At 47.2% G+C, this 19,079-nt stretch overlaps 1 pseudogene across 1 annotated transcript in view; it reads left to right on the top strand.

Annotated features, from left to right (window-relative positions):
• The first annotated feature begins 336 nt into the window (after positions 1 to 336).
• LOC307066828 (zinc finger protein 541-like) overlaps positions 337 to 19,079 on the top strand; it is a 32,854-nt pseudogene continuing 14,111 nt past the window's right edge. Inside the window, exons 1-8 of the transcript in view lie at positions 337 to 1,073; positions 5,222 to 5,465; positions 7,117 to 8,852; positions 9,089 to 9,217; positions 10,966 to 11,024; positions 11,232 to 11,391; positions 11,549 to 11,716; positions 12,609 to 12,933. The product of the transcript in view is annotated as a zinc finger protein 541-like (transcript). The remainder of the gene's footprint in view (positions 1,074 to 5,221; positions 5,466 to 7,116; positions 8,853 to 9,088; positions 9,218 to 10,965; positions 11,025 to 11,231; positions 11,392 to 11,548; positions 11,717 to 12,608; positions 12,934 to 19,079) is intronic.

Genomic DNA, 19,079 nt, shown 5'->3' with positions numbered 1-19,079 from the left:
ACATATATCAACTCTTTTTTGAGATTCGTTTCCCATATAGGCCATTACAGAGTATTGAGTAGAGTTACCTGTACTATACAGTAGGTTCTTATTAGTTATCTGTTTTATATATAGTAGTGTGTATGTCAATCCCAATCTCACAATTTATCCCTTCCCCCCACCATCCCCTGGTAAACATAAATTTGTTTTCTACATCCATGTCTCTGCTTCCGTTTTATAAATAAGTTCATTTATATCCCCCTTTTTTTAGATTCCATATATAAGTGATATCCTATGATATTTGTCTTTCTGTGTCTGACTGACTTCACTCAGTATGACAATCTCTAGGTCCATCCATGTTGCTGCAAATGGCATTAGTTTGTTCTCTTTTATTGCTGAGTAATATTGCATTGTATATATGTACCACATCTTCTTTATCCATTCCTCTGTTGATGGACATTTCGGTTGCTTTTTCCTTACAACCATCTTATGATGGAGGTACTCTTACGCTCAGTTTACAGATGAGGAAACTAGGGCTCATGGACCTTAAGTGACTTGCCCAAGGTCATGTGGCTGTTAAGTGGCCGAGAACAAACCCCCATACAGGTCTGTTTGAATTCCAAGTCCACGCTCTATCCACCATGTGTGTTGCCATCTCATAATTGTGATTCGTCCTCGTTCATTCTCAGGAAATAAACACCACCAAGAGCTCTCTCCTCCCTGACTCCTTACACAGCCTTGCTTGTCTAGAGAGTAGCTGTTGGCTGAGACCTGGTAGTGGAGAGCCATGGACCAGTGCAGCCTGGGGGACAAGGGCACCCTTCCATCCGAGATGCACCTCCCTTCGTTTCCCGAGAGCCAGGCGCTCAAATGCAGCGACACCCTCAACCGGGATCTGGGGCCTGGCTCACGAGACCTGCTGTACGACGGCCTGAGCCACTTGGACCTGGACCTCAGCCTCCTGATGCCCGACGCGCCCAGCGAGATGCTGGAGGACAGCTTAGATGCCCTGTCCGTGTATTCAGGGAAGGACAGTGACTCCATGAAGCCGCTGGTGGAGTATGCAGATCCAGAATCTCAGACTGCCTTACAATAATACCCACTCTGCTTTCCCCCCAGAGTGCCAGCAGTAAGAAGCAAAAGAAGAAATGAAAGTAAAAGCACTTTGCAGGCTGGGAAGCACTGGACAGAGGGTAGTGATTTTTACCAATACTGTTAGAATACCTTCCCACAGTCCATTGATGCAGTTCTAAGTCTTTCTCTTCCGCAGCGGAGGAGCAAAGGGAGAACTAGTGGAACAGTCAGAGACGTTGGTTACATCACCTTTTGGTTTACCTTCAGACTTCCGCCATAGGATAAATTTGATTTTTGTTTTTAACCCACTTCATGGGTTCTTGGGTAAGTTGCTTAGACGAGTTGACTTAGAGCTCCTTCGTATTTATAATCACACCACACGCGTGGAAGGCCACGTCTGGAACAGCCCTGCAGAACAAATGTCAATGTTAATTGGGATCAGCAGCTCAAGAACTGTCCTGCGTACTCGCTAGAATGAAAGACTGCCGAGGCCCGCACTCCACACAATGTAGACAAGCCGTTCGCCTTGTCCCCGTGTTGGAACCATGGCTAAATGTGAAATCCTAGAAACCAAGGCCATCCTTGGTATTGCAGGTGCTGGGCCAGGCCTGGTTACAGTAATTAAGGTTCTCAACCTGAACCACAGAAATTACCTAAAAATGCTGCTAGGGTGAGTACGTGTGCGTTTTGCTGGGCAGAGAAACTGTGATATTTCACCAGATTTTCATATGGGTTTGTGCCCCCCAGTGAATGTTACAAAGCATTAATCTAGTTCAATTTTTCCTAATTTGTTTTAAAGTTGAGGATTTTTTTTTTGGTTACCTTATTAAAAAAAATCCACTGAACGTTAAATTTTAACTCTTTACACTTCTCTAACTTAAATTCAGATTCATACAAATGGATATGCTTATATATTTTAATTAGAAAGTGATATATATTTATATAGAAAAGTTAGAAAATAAAGAAAAGTAATAACAATTAAAATCCCCACCATGGCTCCCACACGTGGATTTTTAAAAAACGTAGGTGAGGCCACTAGGGTACACATGGTTTTGCAGAGATGTATTAAGTGTCTAATTCATTTGAAGTTTCTAAAACTTAGTGAGTCTGCTTTCTTATATGAAGGTAGACTATTCGGTTGTCATTGTAATGGTTATTCCATTGTATTGTCGGACCATATTCTTGCCTGATAGAATGTTACAGTGGATCTGTGAATAACTTTTCCATTGACTTTTCTCTTGGATGAGTTCTTCGCACATATTCCTCCGTGTAGGCTTGCTGGTTGGAGAACACACACAGTTTTAGAGCTTGTGCACATGCTTTCTGGGAAGAGCAAGTGGCTTCCCGGGCCAGTGACTCAATGTGCCTGTTTTTCAGTGTCCCTGCCAATTTTTTTGAAACCACATTTTGTTCTCTAGTTTAACAGTTGCTTTAATAAGCATTTTATTTATTTATTTATTTTTAGAGAAAAACTTCTGTTTGTTTATTTGCTGCGTTGGGTCTTCGTTGCTGCACGCGGGCTTTCTCTATTTGTGGCGAGCGGGGGCTACTCTTCTTTGCTGTGTACGGGCTCTTCATCGCGGTGGCTTCTCGTTGCAGAGCACGGGCTCTAGGTGCACGGGCTTCAGTAATTGTGGCACGTGGGCTCAGTAGTTGTGGCTCGCGGGCTGTAGAGTGCAGGCTCAGTAGTTGTGGCGCACGGGCTTAGTTGCTCCGCGGCATGTGGGATCTTCCCGGACCAGGGCTCGAACCCGTCTCCCCTGCATTGGCAGGCGGATTCTTAACCACTATGCCACCAGGGAGGTCCTAATGAGCATTTTATTTTATTTTTATTTATTTATTTTAAATACTCATCTTTTTAAAAAAAAATATTATTATTTATTTATTTGGTTGCACCAGGTGTTAGTTGTGGCAGGTGGGCTCCCTAGCTGTGGTATGCGAACTCTTAGTTGCCACATGCATATGGTATCTAGTTCCCTGACCAGGGATCGAACCCGGGCCCCCTGCATTGGGAGCGCGGAGTCTTATCCACTGTGCCACCAGGGAAGCCCTCTAATGAACATTTTAAAAGTAAGTTATCAAGGCAAGGACTTTCCCACATGGGAGTCCTATTTTCCGCCATTTAAACTGTTAGAATCATTCGACCACTCAACACAGCAGCTTTTCCTATGAAGAAGATGTAGACCAGACAGGTTAAGTGACAAATGGCCAGAGACAGAGTTGGGATGAGAGTCGAGGTTCCTTTCTGCTGTGTCTCTCAAGCTACATCTCAGCCACAGAGAATTAGCCTTTGGGGTCCTTTAGTGCAGTATGCACGCCCTGACCTGTTGGATTCTTGGGTCCAGCCTCTGCTGCATCCTAGATGAAGGGCAGTTTTTAAACTTGCTATCACGTGAGGCAGTCTAATCCATCTTAAGGGGTAGAAAAATCTTCCATGATTCATCCATGCAACAGTTACTGTGTGCCTACGAGTACAGGAATGGGAATCCCAGGAGCTAGGAACACAGCAGCAAGCCTGCAGAGTTCTTAGGTCTTGTATCCACTGTCCTTACGTTTCTAGTGATTTAAAATCAGCTTCCCTATACTTTTTTTTACACATCTTTTTAATATAAATTTATTTATTTATTTTTGGCTGCATTGGGTCTTCGTTGCTGCATGTGGGCTTTCTCTAGTTGCAGCAAGCGGGGGCTACTTTTCGTTGTGATTCACGGGCTTCTCATTGAGGTGGCTTCTCTTGTTGCGGAGCACGTGCTCTGGGCGCGTGGGCTTCAGTAGTTGTGGCTCGTGGGCTCTAGAGCGCAGGCTCAGTAGTTGTGGCGCACGGGCTTTGCTGCTCCGCAGCATGTGGGATCTTCCTGGACCAGGGCTCGACCCCATGTCCCTTGCGTTGGCAGGCGGATTCTTAATCACTGCGCCACCAGGGAAGTCCCTCTCTTTACCTTTTTTTTTTTTTTTTTTTTTTTGCGGTACATGGGCCTCTCACTGTTGTGGCCTCTCCCATTGCGGAGTACAGGCTCCGGACGCACAGGCTCAGCAGCCATGGCTCACGGGCCCAGCCGCTCCGCGGCATGTGGGATCTTCCCAGACCGGGGCACGAACCCGTGTCCCCTGCATCGGCAGGCGGACTCTTAACCACTGCGCCACCAGGGAAGCCCTCTCTCTTTACCTTTTATTCATCAAATCTAGCTCTGCCCCTTGTAGCAAGACAGAAGCAGTGTGCTCCCTCCTCCACATCCTGGCCCTTCAGCTACTTGAAGACATCTCCCTCTCCCACATGGACATTCCCAGCCTCTTCACCTGTTCCTCTGATGAGGTGATTCGTGGAAATACCTTTTATCATTTACCCAAAAAGTACATAAACATGGAAAATTCAGATAGGCAGGAAAAGGAAAATTAAGATGATCCATGATCCTACCAGTCAATCCCATTCTGTTTGTTTGTATTCAAATTTATTTGTCCCTTCTAAAGACTAGATCATTCCGTTTTTCAGCAATCATCTTGTTAGTGGCACAGCACTTAGTGGTACGGCATGAACATCCTTTCACGTCATCGGATATTTTCCTACAGTTGTATCTTAAATGCCTGCGCCATAGACCACTGAGACTAGAATGCAGTCACCCACCTGCCCTCGTGTCAGTTATTAGGTGGTTTCTCACATTTCACCAGGAAAAACAATGCTGCAGTTAACTCACTTGCAGTTCACTGCAAGGTCTCCGTTAATTTGTACAGATCTGCCTTAATTTCCTTAATTAAAAAACCAGAGTGGAATTGGCTGGGAGAAAGGACTTAAACTTTTCTAAGATTTTGCCTTGTGCATTTCTGGATTGCACTTGCAAGTGTGCTGTTGATGTTACCGTCATGAAGTCCTGCCTGTCCAGTCACTCTGTCCTGGAAGCACTCAGACTGTTGCTGTCCCCTCCCTTACCCCCCAAGTGTGGCTTCAAGATTGGGTGCCGCCCTGGAGGTGTGGCCTGACCAGGGTCCCTTCTCCCCCTCACCTGGTGCTAAGCCTGGTCTTCTCTGCGAGTGAAGCTGCTGAAGTTGGGGTTCTCGGCCATCTCCCTGAGTTGGACTCAGCTGCTGAAGTTGTTCCGAGGGTGGTAGAGCGCTTCCGCCCGGGCTCCGATGTCCCCGGATGTCATAACCTGTTCTTTCTCCCTCTGTCTAGACCTGGGGCTAGGCGTGCTCAAGGTGCCCAAAGAGGCTAACGAAGGAGGCAGGGCCACGTCTGGGAGCACAAGGAAAGGAAAGCGGCAGCACAGTTCCCCTCAGAACCCACTCCTGGACTGCAGCCCCTGCGGGAAGGTGTTCAGCAGCGCCAGTTCTCTCAGCAAGCACTACCCGACACACTGCCAGGAGAGGAGACACGTGTGCAAAATCTGCAGCAAGGCCTTTAAGCGTCAGGACCACCTGTATGTAGGAGTCTGGTCGGGACATCTGTTCAGGGGGCTGCTGGGGGCTGGGCGTGTTCCTGGTTCTTTTGCATCCCCTCCCATCCACCTGCACCGCCCCCCACCGTCGGGTGTCCCAGGTGTGTGCGACCTGTGCTCCTCCCACGGCCAGTGTTTGTGGGGGGCAGGGCCTACACTGCCCCGGACAGCCTGCCCTCCCCAGCCTCCAGATTCACTCCAGTGAGGAGAGCGCCACTGCGATTTGCAGACAGGACCCATGTGCTTTAAAAACACACTCCAGAGGCAATTTTGTCATGGAGGGAGTTGGGCTAACTGTGTAGAGAAATTTTCAGAGTCCCTGGTAGTTGTCTGAGCAGAACAGGTATGCACTCCATGAGGAATATATGTTGGGATAACACCAGGGCGTGAGGGGTTCTGAAATGCCTGTTTCTAGAACATGGCAATGGAGTGTTCACTCTCTTTTTTTCCTTTTTTAATTCCCCCTTTTATTAACTCGATTTTTTTTTTAAACTTGACTTTAAAAAGCAAGCTCAGTGTAAGAGGAGCAGAATTCCATTTGTTCTTCATGTCTTAGAAATGATAAGTTTTCTTGCTGCCGAGGGAGGAGAGACAGGCTTTCAAACTGAGAGACTCGTAAGTGGGAGAGGACGATCCCTTGCATGTTTACAGCTCGCCCGGCCTTTACTGAGGCTTCGATGGATCCCGCTTTCATTGTATCCTCTCCCCTCTCGCCATTAAGGATGGGAAATGATTTACTCCTGTCACAAGCTGGTAATAGGGCTAGAAAGTGGGTCTCCGGATGCCCTCTCTGCTGCTTCCCTCAGATGGAGGCCAAGGGTCCACGTTTGGGAAAGGGTTTCATTATTTACTGGGTCCCATTGATTAGAACCATCCGGAGTAGGATTGTTGGGAACCCAGAGGGTGATTTACCCATTTGTTTATAATATATTAATGCAGGTATAAGTATGATGTAAATATAATACATACTTGCATTCTTTTATATTTGCAGAAATTATAGGCACATTTGGCTTTTTCTTTTTCTTTTTTTTTTTTTTTTTTCCTGTGTGGCTCCCAGGTCACTGTCTAGAGGACTCCTGTGGGAAGGCAAAGACTCCTTTGTTCAAGGAAGGATCATCCCCAACTTAGCATTTCCTCAAGTGCGTTCTCAGAACTCTGCATCTCTGGTTCTTGGGGACGCTAAATGTGTCTATTTAAAAAAATGGTTTTGTGGGCAAATAAGTTTGAGAGACATGGAAAGTTCAACAGATCTCTCTTTATCTGCTCTGTGGCTTTTCAGTTTGCTACTAGGATCCTCCAAGAAGTAAAGAGTGTTTTTTCCAAACTTATTTGCCAGCTGGGCCCAAGTCCTCAGGGAGCAACCCTGGAGACTGGTGTTCCTTAGGAACCCACTTTGGGGAACTCTGACTTGGCTCCCACTGATGTTTTTAATCTCAAATTAGGGGTTTGCTTAGGGATGAGGGCAAGAGCTCCCCCTTCCAGACGGCTTTGGCCTTAGCAGGGGTCTTTCCTCATAGGGTCTGAGCACAGTTTCTGAGTTGCGATGCTGCTGCCCCCTGGGGACACGTCTGGGTTCCTGCAGTTAGTGACCCACGCCGAGACACCCACTAACTTTCTCCTCATGTGATTCCAGGACCAGGCACATGCTCACCCACCAGAAGACCAAGCCCTTTGTGTGCAGTGCGCAGGGCTGCAGCAAGAGCTACTGCGACTACCGCTCCCTGCACTGGCACTCCGAGGTCCAGCACGGCCTGTGCATCCTCAAGGAGGCCCCCCCCGGAGGAGGAGCCCTGCGGGAACTCACCCCATGTGCACGAGGTGGCAAGCCAGCCCGCACCCGCGAGCCTGTGGTCCCTGGTGCCCCCGGAAGCCCCATCCCCCAGCTCCCTCTTGCCCAACCGAGACCTCCTGCACTGTATCGTGAGCAGCATCGTCTGACAGAAGATCCCTTCTCCCAGGCCAGCCCCGGGAGGGCCTTCAGACAGCGGGGAAGGGAGGAGCACGGCCTGTTCCTCCCTGCCCTCGTCAGGGTCCTCCTTCTGCGGCCCAGCCAGCACCCCGGCGGCCTCAGGAGCCCTGGGCACTGAGGTTCCCGAGGAGCCCTGGCCCCCACGGAAGGAGCCTGCCACGGACCTGTTCACGGCCATCCACTCGCATGCAGCGGAGAACAGCGGCCCCGACCCAGCCGAGCCGGAGCTGCTGCTGCTCCAGCCCCCATCATCCCTGGAGGGCTGGCCCGAGGGCGCTCCCCTGCCCGCCTTCCTGCCTCTGTTCCGTTGCCAGACTGTCCCCGCCAGTTCCCAGCCATCAAGCCACAGTTTCCAGTGGCTCTGAAACCTGTCGGGCTGCCCTAAGAGCAAAGGAAACAGTATGTTTGTCGTCCACAAGCCCTCTGCAGTTCTGTCCCGGGAGGGCTCCGAGCCTGGCCCCGGGCTCAGCAGCGACTCCCCTGCGGCGGAGCCCTCACCCAGCCGGGGCACCGGTCTGGAGGACATGCCGCCCTTCCCTCCCACGCTCCTGAAGGCACCAGGGGAGGCCTCGGGTGACCCTAGATATGTCAGCACCAGTGGGGAAGACGACTCCTGGGCTTCCAAGAGGCGCAAATTTGACTGCGACTCCTCGTGGCAGAACCCTGGTGAGCCTAGCCCCCAGGACAGCCCAAAGTCCAGCGGCCTCCCGTCGGATGCCACGCCGCTCTTCCGGCAGCTGTTCCTGAAGTCTCAGGAATCTCTGGTGCGCCACGAGCAGATGCAGGTGTTCCAGATGATCACCAAGTCCCAGCAGATCTCCTCCCACACCCAGGTGCCGCCGCCTCCTCCCAGCTTCCCACACCTGACGGCAAGCAAATTGCCCTGAAGTCACTGCAGGGGCCGTGGCCACAGTAGCCCCCGCCTATGGCGCCCACTGTTGACTCTCCATGCTGGCCCCGTGAACCCTGATCCAGAGGGATCCCTAACCCGCAGGAGAAAATCCAAACCTGCTTTCCCCACAGAGGCCTCCCCCAGCAGAGTGAGCCAGGACACAAAGGGAAGACCAAAAGTGGCTGCTGCTCCACCTGCCCTCACAGCGTCGTCCCTGGACCCTCCTGGGAACCCAGACATCTCCTCTCTGGCGAAGCAGTTGAGGTCCTCGAAAGGGACCTTGGACCTGTGGGACATCTTCTCCCCCGGGGCCCTGCGTCAGACCCAGTTAGGAGGAGAGGAGTCATCCAGAGCCCACCTCCCAGGGAAGCAGGCCTAGGCTGAGAATGGCACGGCTTCTGGGGCCACAAAAGGTGAAGAGGGCCCGGCCTGCTCCTGGGGCGGAGGCTACAGGCTCTTCTCTGGCAACTCCAGGGCCCAGCGCCTTCCAGGCTTCCGGAAGGAGAAAGTGAAAATGGATATGTGAGGGCTTCCCTGGTGGCGCAGTGGTTTAGGGTCCGCCTGCCGATGCAGGGGACACGGGTTCGTGCTCCGGTCCGGGAGGATCCCGCATGCCGCGGAGCGGCTGGCCCCGTGGGCCATGGACGCTGAGCCTGCGCGTCCGGAGCCTGTGCTCCACAACGGGAGAGGCCACAACAGTGAGAGGCCCGTGTACCACAAAAAAAAAAAAAAAAAAAAAAAAAGAAAATGGATATGTGCTGTGCGGCTTCTCCAAGCCAGGTAGCCATGGCCTCCTTCTCGTCATTGGCCGGGCCTCCAGCGGATCCTCCCTGGGACTCCAAGTCCAAGCTGATGATACTCAACAGGATCCAGGTACCAGGGCCCTCTCACGGGACCTAACCATGCGGGAGGCAGAGTGTCGTCCTTACCTGTGTCCGTGTTTCTGACTTGTCCAGGCACTGTATATAACCTCAGCAAATCGTCAGATGCCGTTTGTTTACAGAGGGGGGATTGAAGGTCCAGAGGGGTGATGGTTCCTCCCATCACCCTCCGCCCTGCAACACACACACACAAAACAGAACAGGGCTTTAGAGTTGTCAGAGACACTTTGCGTCATGTTTCTTCACTAAACTTTTTCTATTTGCTTTCTTTCTGCCTTTGGCTTCCTTTTGGATTTGCCTCCTTCACTTTTTCAGAGAATGAAAGGCAGAGCTCCTTTGCCCTTGATATTTGTACGTGAAATGCTGTGTCTATTCTGGTTGTGAATCACAGGTCCACAAGTCCGACTTGGCCCCTGCTGCAGGCCTGGCGCCGGTCCGCCCTTGTGGAGCAGCTTGGGTCCTCCCACATCGTGCCCATGAGGTCCTGGGCGCAGAGAGCTTGGCCACGTCTCTTCGTGCTGTTCCGAGGTCCAGCATCCTTCCTGTCACACCACAGCTACCTCCTCCTCTTTTTTTTTCCACAGGTTTAATATTGACGTGCCATCTAATTCGCCATCCTGAGGTGCACCATCCAGTTTGTTTACGAGGTTGTGCACCCATCGCCACTCTTTGCCAAAACACTTTCATCACCGCAAAAAGAAACCCAACACCCTGGGTTGTCACCCACAATCTCTCCATCCCTCCCAGCCCCTGGCAACCATGCATCTACCTTCTGTCTCCATGGATTTGCCTATTCTGGACACTTCATGTGATTGGAATCATAATGCTGCGTGGCCTTTTGTGTCTTTCGCTTCTTTCACTTCATATGATGTTCTCCGAGTTCCTCAGTGCTGTAGCACGAGTCAGAACTTCACTCCTTTTTATCGCTGGTAAGTTGTTCATTGTATGGATACACCCTATTTTATTTATCCATTCATCAACTGATAGATACATGGGTTGTTTTCATTTCTTGGCCATTGTGATAACGCTGCTATGAACATTTGTGTACAGATTATTGTTTAGACATATGTTTTCATTTCTCTTGGAAAATACCTAGGAGTGGAATTCCTGGGCTATAGGGTAATTCTATTGTAGGAAGTGCCAGACTTTTCCAAAAAGCTGTGCTGTTTTATATCCCTACCCAGAGTGTATGAGGCCTGCAGTTTCTCTGCATCCTCACCAACACTTGTTATTGTCCAGTTGGTTCTTTTGATTACAGCCACCTTAGTGGGTGGGAAATGATAATCTTATTATGGTTTAATTTGCATTTCCCTGATGGCTAATAATCCTGAGCATCTTTTAATGTCTTTATTGGCCATTTGTATATCCTCTTTGGATAAGTGTCTCTTCAGAGTCTTTGCCCATTTTTAAATTGTGTTGTGATTTTATTTTTGAGCTTTGAGAGTTCATTATGTATCACAGATACAGAAATCTACATAGTCCCTTATCAGATACATGATTTGCACTTCTTTCTCTTATTCTGTGTTTTCACTTCTTGATGCTGTCCTTTGAAGCACAGAAGTTGTAAGTTTTGATGAAGTCCAATACGTCTGTCTTTTGTTTGGTTTTGGAGTCATCCAAGAAACCACTGCTTACTCCAGGGTCACCAAGAATTATACCTGTGTTTTCTTCCAAGTCTTATAGTTTTCACTCTTGCATCTCATTTCTGATATGTTGGCTCAGATGTATTTTCGTCTTCAGGGTGGAAATATCTACCGGCTCCCCCACCCGATGAAGGAGGAGAACATGGCGTGTGGCTGGTAAGTTCCGAAGCCCCTCGGGAATCCTCTGGTGGCTTTGATGTGCTGGCCCTGGGTGAGCGAGCTCTGGATGCTTCACTCCTGAAGGGGCGAGCACCAGGTCACAGAGAATCGGGGGCATCATCTCCATTTCTTTAGGGTTCGTCCAAATCTGTCAGAGGATCAGTGTTTGGGGACCGAGTCCCATTCTCCCTTTCTTCCCCACAGTAACCAGCACAATGGTGGTCCCACAGACTGGGCAGAGCCAAGGAGCTCTTACGTCTGCAAGAATTGCAGCCAGATGTTTTATACAGAGAGAGGGCTGAGCAGCCACATGTGTTTTCACAGCGACCAGTGGCCGTCACCTCGAGGGAAGCAGGAGCCGCAGGTGAAGGGGCTCGAAGCTGCCATTCATCTCAGGATGGAGCCGCCCTCCTGCGGGAAGCCTGGCTGGGGTCCGGGAGTCAGGGCTCTGCTGCTCTGGAGGGGCCCCTTGCTCCCTACGTACTGTGTCTCTTAAAGGGCTGGCTCTTCTCTGTGTGTAGGTGTGTGGCATGGAGTTTGCAAGCCACCAAGACAGGTGCTGAGGCTGGAGGGGGGACAGGCAGAGTTCCCCGGGAGGCAGGAAGTCCTTGGACAACATGACCGCAGCCCCTTTGGTGGTCCCTGTGTCGGTGCCTGTGGCTTCAGCGAACCATCCCCCGGAGAGCAAGGTGGGTGCACTTCCTTCCAGCTGCTTTCCAGCTTCCAGTGGGAGCTGTGAGAAAAGCCCCCAAATCCTGACTCCAGAAGAGCTTGATTTGCATGTTCCTTCATCCATTCAACCTCCAGTGAAATTCCTTTGTGTCTGGCCCTGTGCTGGGCAGGGCTGGGGACACTGCAGGGACCACAACAGGCCTGCCCCCGTCTCCTGGGGCTCCCAGCCCAGCGGAGTAGTTAGACCCATCCCCGGATACTGATGACCCACAACTGGCCGGGCTGGGAGAGGGAGCTGTAGGAGCCCCTGGGGCACCAGAAACCCTGCCTGAGGAAGGGGGTGTTGCAGCTGAGAGCTGGAGGATGAGGAGGGGTAAGATGGGCAGAGAGGAGGGGAGATTGCGTGGAGGTAAGAGAGAGTGTAGCAAGGTCAAGCCGTCGTCTCTTCAGCCTGTGCTGGAAGACCCCACTTGGAGAAGTTCATGCTGGACTCGGAGACGGGGTGCATGGAACCCACTGTTGGTCTCGCAGGAGCTGCTGTCATTTTGAGGGCAACAGGTTTTCCTTTTGTCATGCTGTTGCATCCATCTGGCCCCCACTCTTTAAGTGCCAGTCACTTTAACAACGGACATGAGTTTCCAAAATGGTCTGAGTGAAGGCCTCTCCTTGGGAGGTGTGGGTGCCTGAAAAGGCCCCAGCCTCAAACATTGCCCGGCTTAGTGTCTGGAATCTGGCTCAGGCGTGGTGGCCCTGCCTGGCTTCCTGCGCTGAGGACTCTTTGCACGGCCATGCTGGGTGTGCGTCTGGCTGTTCAGTACCCTTTCCCACTCTCAGGCCATCTTGAGGACTGAGCTGTGGGGCTGGTGGCCTCTGGTGACCCCTGTGATTCTGAAGTCTCTTTTTCTCCAGGGACAGGAGAAGGACGGGGAAGAGAGAGACAACAAGGAGAGCAGCCAACACAGGAAGCGGAAGAAGCTCCTCCGGCCCAAGGCACTGCTTATCCCTCCTCCGCCCTCCATGTCTGGGGAGCCGGGCCCGGGAGGATGCCGCCAGAGCTGCCTGTGCTCGCCCGTGTTCCTGGTGGACCGCCTCCTGAAGGGACTGTCCCAGTGCCCTGCCTACACGCCGCCCCCGATGCTCAGCCCCATCCGGGAGGGCTCTGGGCTGTATTTCAACACTCTGTGTTCCACATCTGCCCGGGCCCGTCCCGACAGGCTCATCAGCGCCATGCTTGGTGAGTGAGCTTGATCACCCCATGATAGGCCTGCGGGGGGCCAGACCCCCGCCCCCTGTAGAATTTGGTCCAGCCATTCCCTCTGGCCTACGCTTGGGTGTGGTCTGGGGGTCCTGTTGCTGTTCAGAACTATCCCAGGACCATCTGGGACCAGCAGCCTTCTAGGTGCTTATAATTTTGTAGCCAGAAAGAAAATAGACTCAATTTAGCCTAACCACCATTCTGCCTGCCCTGTCGAGTAATTGTTTAAACAGCTTTATTGAGATATAATTCACATGCCATACGAATCACCCATTTAAAGTGTACAGTGATTTTTTAGTGTATTCTTAGGATTGTACACCCATCCCACAATCTAATTCTAGAGCATTTTCATCACCCCAGATGATTATATCCACGAGCGGTTACACACAGGCCCTGTAGCCCCCAGCTCCTCTGCCCTGGGCAACCACCAGTCTACCAACCTACTTTTTCTATGGGTCTCCCTATTCTGGACATTTCATATAATTGGGATCGTACAATATGTGACATTCTGTGTCTAGTTTGTTCACTTAGAATAATGTTGTCAAGGTTCATCCATGTTGTACTATGCCTCAGTGCTTCATTTCTTTTTATGGATGAATGATATTCCATTCTCTGGAGAGACAACATTTTATCCATTCATCAGTTGAGGGGCATTTGGGTTGTTTTCGTCCTTTGGCTATTGCAAATAGTGCTGTTAAGAACATTTATGTATAAGTTGTTTTTGGACATAAGTCCTCATTTCTCTTGGGTATACAGCTCAGAGTGGAATTGCTGGGTCAAAGGGTAACTATGTCTAATCGTTTAAGGAACTGCCGGACTGTTTTCCAAAATGGGCGGGTCATTTTAAATTTCCACCAGCATTGTATGAAAGTTCCAGTTTCTCCACATCCTTGCTAACACTTCTTATCTGTCTTTTTCATTATAACCATCCTAGTGGGTGTAAAGTGGTAGCTCATTGTGGGGTGTTTGTTTGTTTGTTTGTTTGTTTGCGGTACGTGGGCCTCTCAGTGTTTGTGGCCTCGCCCTTTGTGGAGCACAGGCTCCGGATGCGCAGGCTCAGTGACCATGGCTCTCGGGCCCAGCCGCACCACAGCAAGCGGGATCCTCCCGGACCGGGGCACGAACCTGCGTCCCCTGCATCGGCAGGCGGACTCTCAACCACTGCACCACCAGGGAAGCCCCCTCATTGTGGTTTTGATTTACATTTCCCCGATGGCTAACGATGTTGAGCATCTTTCCATGTGCTTATTATCCATTTGTATATCTTCTCGGGAGAAATGTCTGCTCAGATCCTTTGCCCATTTTTTAAATTGAATTCTTATCTTTTTATTATTGAGTTGTCTCAGTTCCTTATATAGTCTGGATGCAAGCCCCTTATCAGATATATGATTTGCAAATTCTCTCCCATTTTGTGGGTTGCCCTTTCCTGTTATTTATGATATGGTTTGCAGTACACATGTTTTTAATTTTGATGAAGTCCAACTTATTCTTAGGCCTGTGATCAATCTGTAGTTAACTTTTATATACTATATGAGGTAGGAGTCCAAATTTATTCTTTTCCATGTATGTATCAGTTCTTCCAGCACTTGAAAATACTGTTCTTTTCTCATTGAATTGTCTTGGTACTTTGTTTTGTTTTGTTTTCTTTTGCGGCCCACGGGCCTCTCACTGTTGTGGCCTCTCCCGTTGCGGGTCACAGGCTCCGGACGCGCAGGCTCAGTGGCCATGGTTCACGGACCCAGCTGCTCCGCGGCATGTGGGATCTTCCCAGACCGGGGCACGAACCCATGTCCCCTGCATCGCCAGGCAGACTCTCAACCACTGCGCCACCAGGGAAGCCCTGTCTTGGTGCCTTTGTGGAAAATCAGTTGACCATAAATGATTTGAGATTTTTCTTCTTTTTTAATACAGGCATTTTACAGCTATAGATTTCCTTCTGAACATTGCTTTAGCTACATTTTGTAAGTTTTAGTATGTTGTGTTTTTATATTCATTCAGCTAAAGTATTTTCTAATTAATCATTGCACTTCCTGTTTAATACACTATTAAAGAGTGTGTTGCTTAATTTTCACATATTTGTGAATTTTCCAAATTGCTGCCTTTTATTGATTTGTAATCTAATCCTCTTGTGGTCAGAGAACATACTTTGTTTCTTTTTCAATTTAATTTATTTAATTTTTTTTTAAATTTTTTTGGCTGTGCTGTGTGGTTTGCAGGATCTTAGTTCCCCACCAGGGATCGAACCCATCCCCCCTGCAGTGGAAGCGTGGAGTCCTAATGACTGGACCGCCAGGGAATTCCCTTAAATTTATTTTAAAATTTAAAATTTATTGAGGCATGTTATATGGGCTAGAATCCGGTCTGTCTTGAAGAATGTTCCATGTGAATTTGAGAAGAATGTATTCTACTGATGTTTAGTGGAATGCTGTATTTTGTCTGTTTTGTCTAGTTAGTTTCAAGTTCCTTGTTGATCTTCTGCCTAGGTGCCCTATCCACTGTTGAAAGTAGTGAAACCTCCAACTATTATTTTTTAATGGTTTATTTCATCCTTCAGTTCTGTCGTTTGTTGCTTGGTGTATTTTGGGGTTCTGTTTTTAGGTGTGTATATGTTTGTAATTGTCACATCTTCCTCACGGCTTGACCTTTTATCATTGTGATGTGATTGTGACTTCATTTGTCATTACTACAATAATTTTATCATTATTTCTGGTAATATTTTCTTGTTTTAAAGTCTAATGTGCCTGACATTAGTATAGTCATTCCATTCTCTTTTTTGGTTGTTGTTTTCTTGGTATATATTTTTCTCTTCTTTTACTTTCAGCCTATTTGTGTCTTTGAAAATAAAGCATGTTACCTCTAGACACCATTAGTTGGATCATGTGTTTTTTTATCCAGTCTTAGAAACTCTGCCTTTTGGCTTGGTTTGTTTAATCTATTCTTGTTTAATGTTATATTGATATGGTTGGATTTACATCTGCCATTTTGCTTTCTATTTTCTATACGTTACATGTCTTTTTCTCCCTCTGTTCCTCCTTTCCTGCTTTCTTTTGTATTAAGAGAGTATTTTCTAGTGTAACATTTTAATTCTGTTAATTTTTCACTTTTTCTTAGTCATTTCTTAGTGGTTGCTCTAAACCACTTAAAATATATGTGTTATCAGAATCTGTTAGGATGTGTAATAACTCGCTAACAATGAAATATAGAAACACTGCTCCTATCTAGCTCTCTTCCTTCTAACTCTTTTGCTATTATATGTGAGAGACCCAGTAATACCTTACTGGTCATGTTTATTGCTTTATATACTTTTATTTCGTGTAAAAACACTGAGAGAATAAAGGAAAGCAAGCATGATTTATAGAGGTTGTTATATTAACCTTCTTATTTACCATTTCTGATCTCTTCATTTATTCTTGTGGATTTGAGTTACTGTCTGAGGTGATATTCCTTTACTCCAATGCAGCTGTGCTCCTTGTGCAGTTACTGTCACATATATTATATTTCTATATGTTAGAGGCCCACAATACATATTGTTTTATGCAGTTATTTTTTAAGGCACTTAAGAAAAGAAATATGTAATCATAGTGATTTTTATAGTTACCCATATTTACTAGCGCTTCGCTATTTTTTTTGCTTTGGATTCAAGTTACCATCTGATGTCATTTGCTTTCAATCTGAAGGACTTTCTTTAGTATCTATTTTTATTAGGGATATATAATTCACATACCATACAATTCATCCCTTTAAAGTATAGAATTCAATGGTTTTTAGTATATTCACAGAGCTGTGCAACCATCACTACCATCAGTTTTCAGAAATTTTCATCATCCCCAAAAGAAGCCCTGTACTTATTAGCAGTCCCTCCTTTCCATCCTCCCCATCCCCAGCCATGGGTAACGACTAATCTACTTTGTCTCTATCGATGTGGCTATTCTGCATATTTCCTATGAGTGGAATCATACAGTATGTGGTCCTTTATGAATGCCTTCTTTTAGTTAGCATGATGTTTTTAGGTTTCATCCACGTTGCACTATGTATCAGCACTTTGTTCCATTTTGCGGGGTGAATAATATTTCACCTTTAATATTTCTTGTAAGACAAGTCTGCCAGCAACAGGTATTCTCAGTTTCTATTTATCTGGGAGTGTCTTTATTTTACCTTCATTTTTGCAAGATAATTTGCTGAATATAAGATACTTGGTTGACACTCTTTTACTTTCAGTAATTTGAATATATTATCCCATTGCCTTGTAACCTACATCGTTTCTGTTAAGAAGTTAGCTGTTAATTTTACTGTAGTGCCCTTGTATGTAACAAATTGTTTTTCCCTTTTTGCTTTCAAGATCTTGTCTTTATTTTTGCTTTCCACATTTTGCCTATGTTATGTCTGGATGTAGATCTCTGTGTGTTAATCTTTCTTGGAGTTTATAGAGTTTGCTGGATATACATATTGTTTTTCATCAACTTTGGGAAGTTTTCAGCCATTAATACTTTAAATATTCTGTCCCTTTCTCCCCTCTTTCTGGGACTCCCACTACATATGTATTCTTGCATTTATTCACATCTTACATTTCTCTGAGGCTCTCTTCACTTTCGTACATTTTTTTTCTCTCTGTTCTTCAGATTTCGTAGTCTCCATTGTTCTATCTTCAGGTTTGCTGATCATTTCTTCTGCCAGCTCAGATCTACTGTTGAGCCTTATTTTGGTTATTGTACTTTTTTAACCCCTGAATTATTTCCATTTGGTTCTTCTTTTTTTTCTTTTTTGACTACATCGCACAGCATGCAGGATCTTAGTTCCTCGACTAGGGATCAAACCCATGCCCCCTGCAGTGGAGGCACGGAGTCTTAACCACTGGAGCGCCAGGGAAGTCCACATTTGTTTCTTTTTAAAAAAATAATTTCCATCTCTTGTTGGCATTTTCTCTTTGATGAGAAATTTTTATTTTATCTTACTTTAATTCTTTAAGCATGGGAGCCAGGGGAAGAAGAAGCGCCCATCTCCTTGGCTGCACCTACCTGGGTAGAGCTTCCGTTACAAAGAGCTGGGGGCTAGGTGGGTAAGGGAGTGGGCCATGGCTCCAGTGCCACAGACTCTCACTGTTCTTACCAAGATTTAGTAGATTTTCTTGAATGAGTATTTCTTAAAATGCTGTATGCCTTTAGGACAACTTGCAGAGACTTTGGCTTACTGTTCTTTTTTTTTTTTTTAATGATTTTTGTCAGTAAATTTGTTGTTTTGCCGAGTTCCTTACTCTACTTTTTCAGAAGTCTTATCCCCCTTCCATGCAATCTTTTTTTTTTATGCAGATATTTTAACAGATTTATTGAGATATAATTAGCATACAAGAAACTGCACATCTATAAAGTATAGTATTTTTTTCTTTATAACAAATTTAATCAGTCATACATACACATATGTTCCCATATCCCCTCCCTTTTGCATCTCCCTCCCACCCTTCCCTATCCCACCCCTCCAGGCGGTCACAAAGCACCGAGCTGATCTCCCTGTGCTATGCGGCTGCTTCTCACTAGCTATCTACCTTACGTTTGGTAGTGTATATATGTCCATGCCGCTCTTCCACTTTGTCACAGCTTACCCTTCCCCCTCGCCATATCCTCAAGTCCATTCTCTAGTAGGTCTGTGTTTTTATTCCTGTCTTACCCCTATGTTCTTCATGACATTTTTTTTTCTTAAATTCCATATATATGTGTCAGCATACAGTATTTGTCTTTCTCTTTCTGACTTACTTCACTCTGTATGACAGACTCTAGGTCCATCCACCTCATTACAAATAGCTCAATTTCATTTCTTTTTATGGCTGAGTAATATTCCATTGTATATATGTGCCACATCTTCTTTACCCATTCATCCGATGATGGACACTTAGTTTGTTTCCATCTCCGGGCTATTGTAAATAGGGCTGCTATGAACATTTTGGTACATGTCTCTTTTTGAATTATGGTTTTGTCAGGGTATATGCCCAGTAGTGGGATTGCTGGGTCATATGGTAGTTCTATTTGTAGTTTTTTAAGGAACCTCCTTACCATTCTCCATAGTGGCTGTACCAATTCACATTCCCACCAGCAGTGCAAGAGTGTTCCCTTTTTTCCACACCCTCTCCAGCA

The sequence above is a fragment of the Hyperoodon ampullatus genome, assembly GCF_949752795.1.
Source record: "Hyperoodon ampullatus genome assembly, chromosome: 18".
Lineage (NCBI taxonomy): Eukaryota > Metazoa > Chordata > Mammalia > Artiodactyla > Ziphiidae > Hyperoodon > Hyperoodon ampullatus.
The sequence above is the reverse complement of the archived record's forward strand: the minus strand, read 5'-3'. Positions and strand labels throughout refer to the sequence as shown.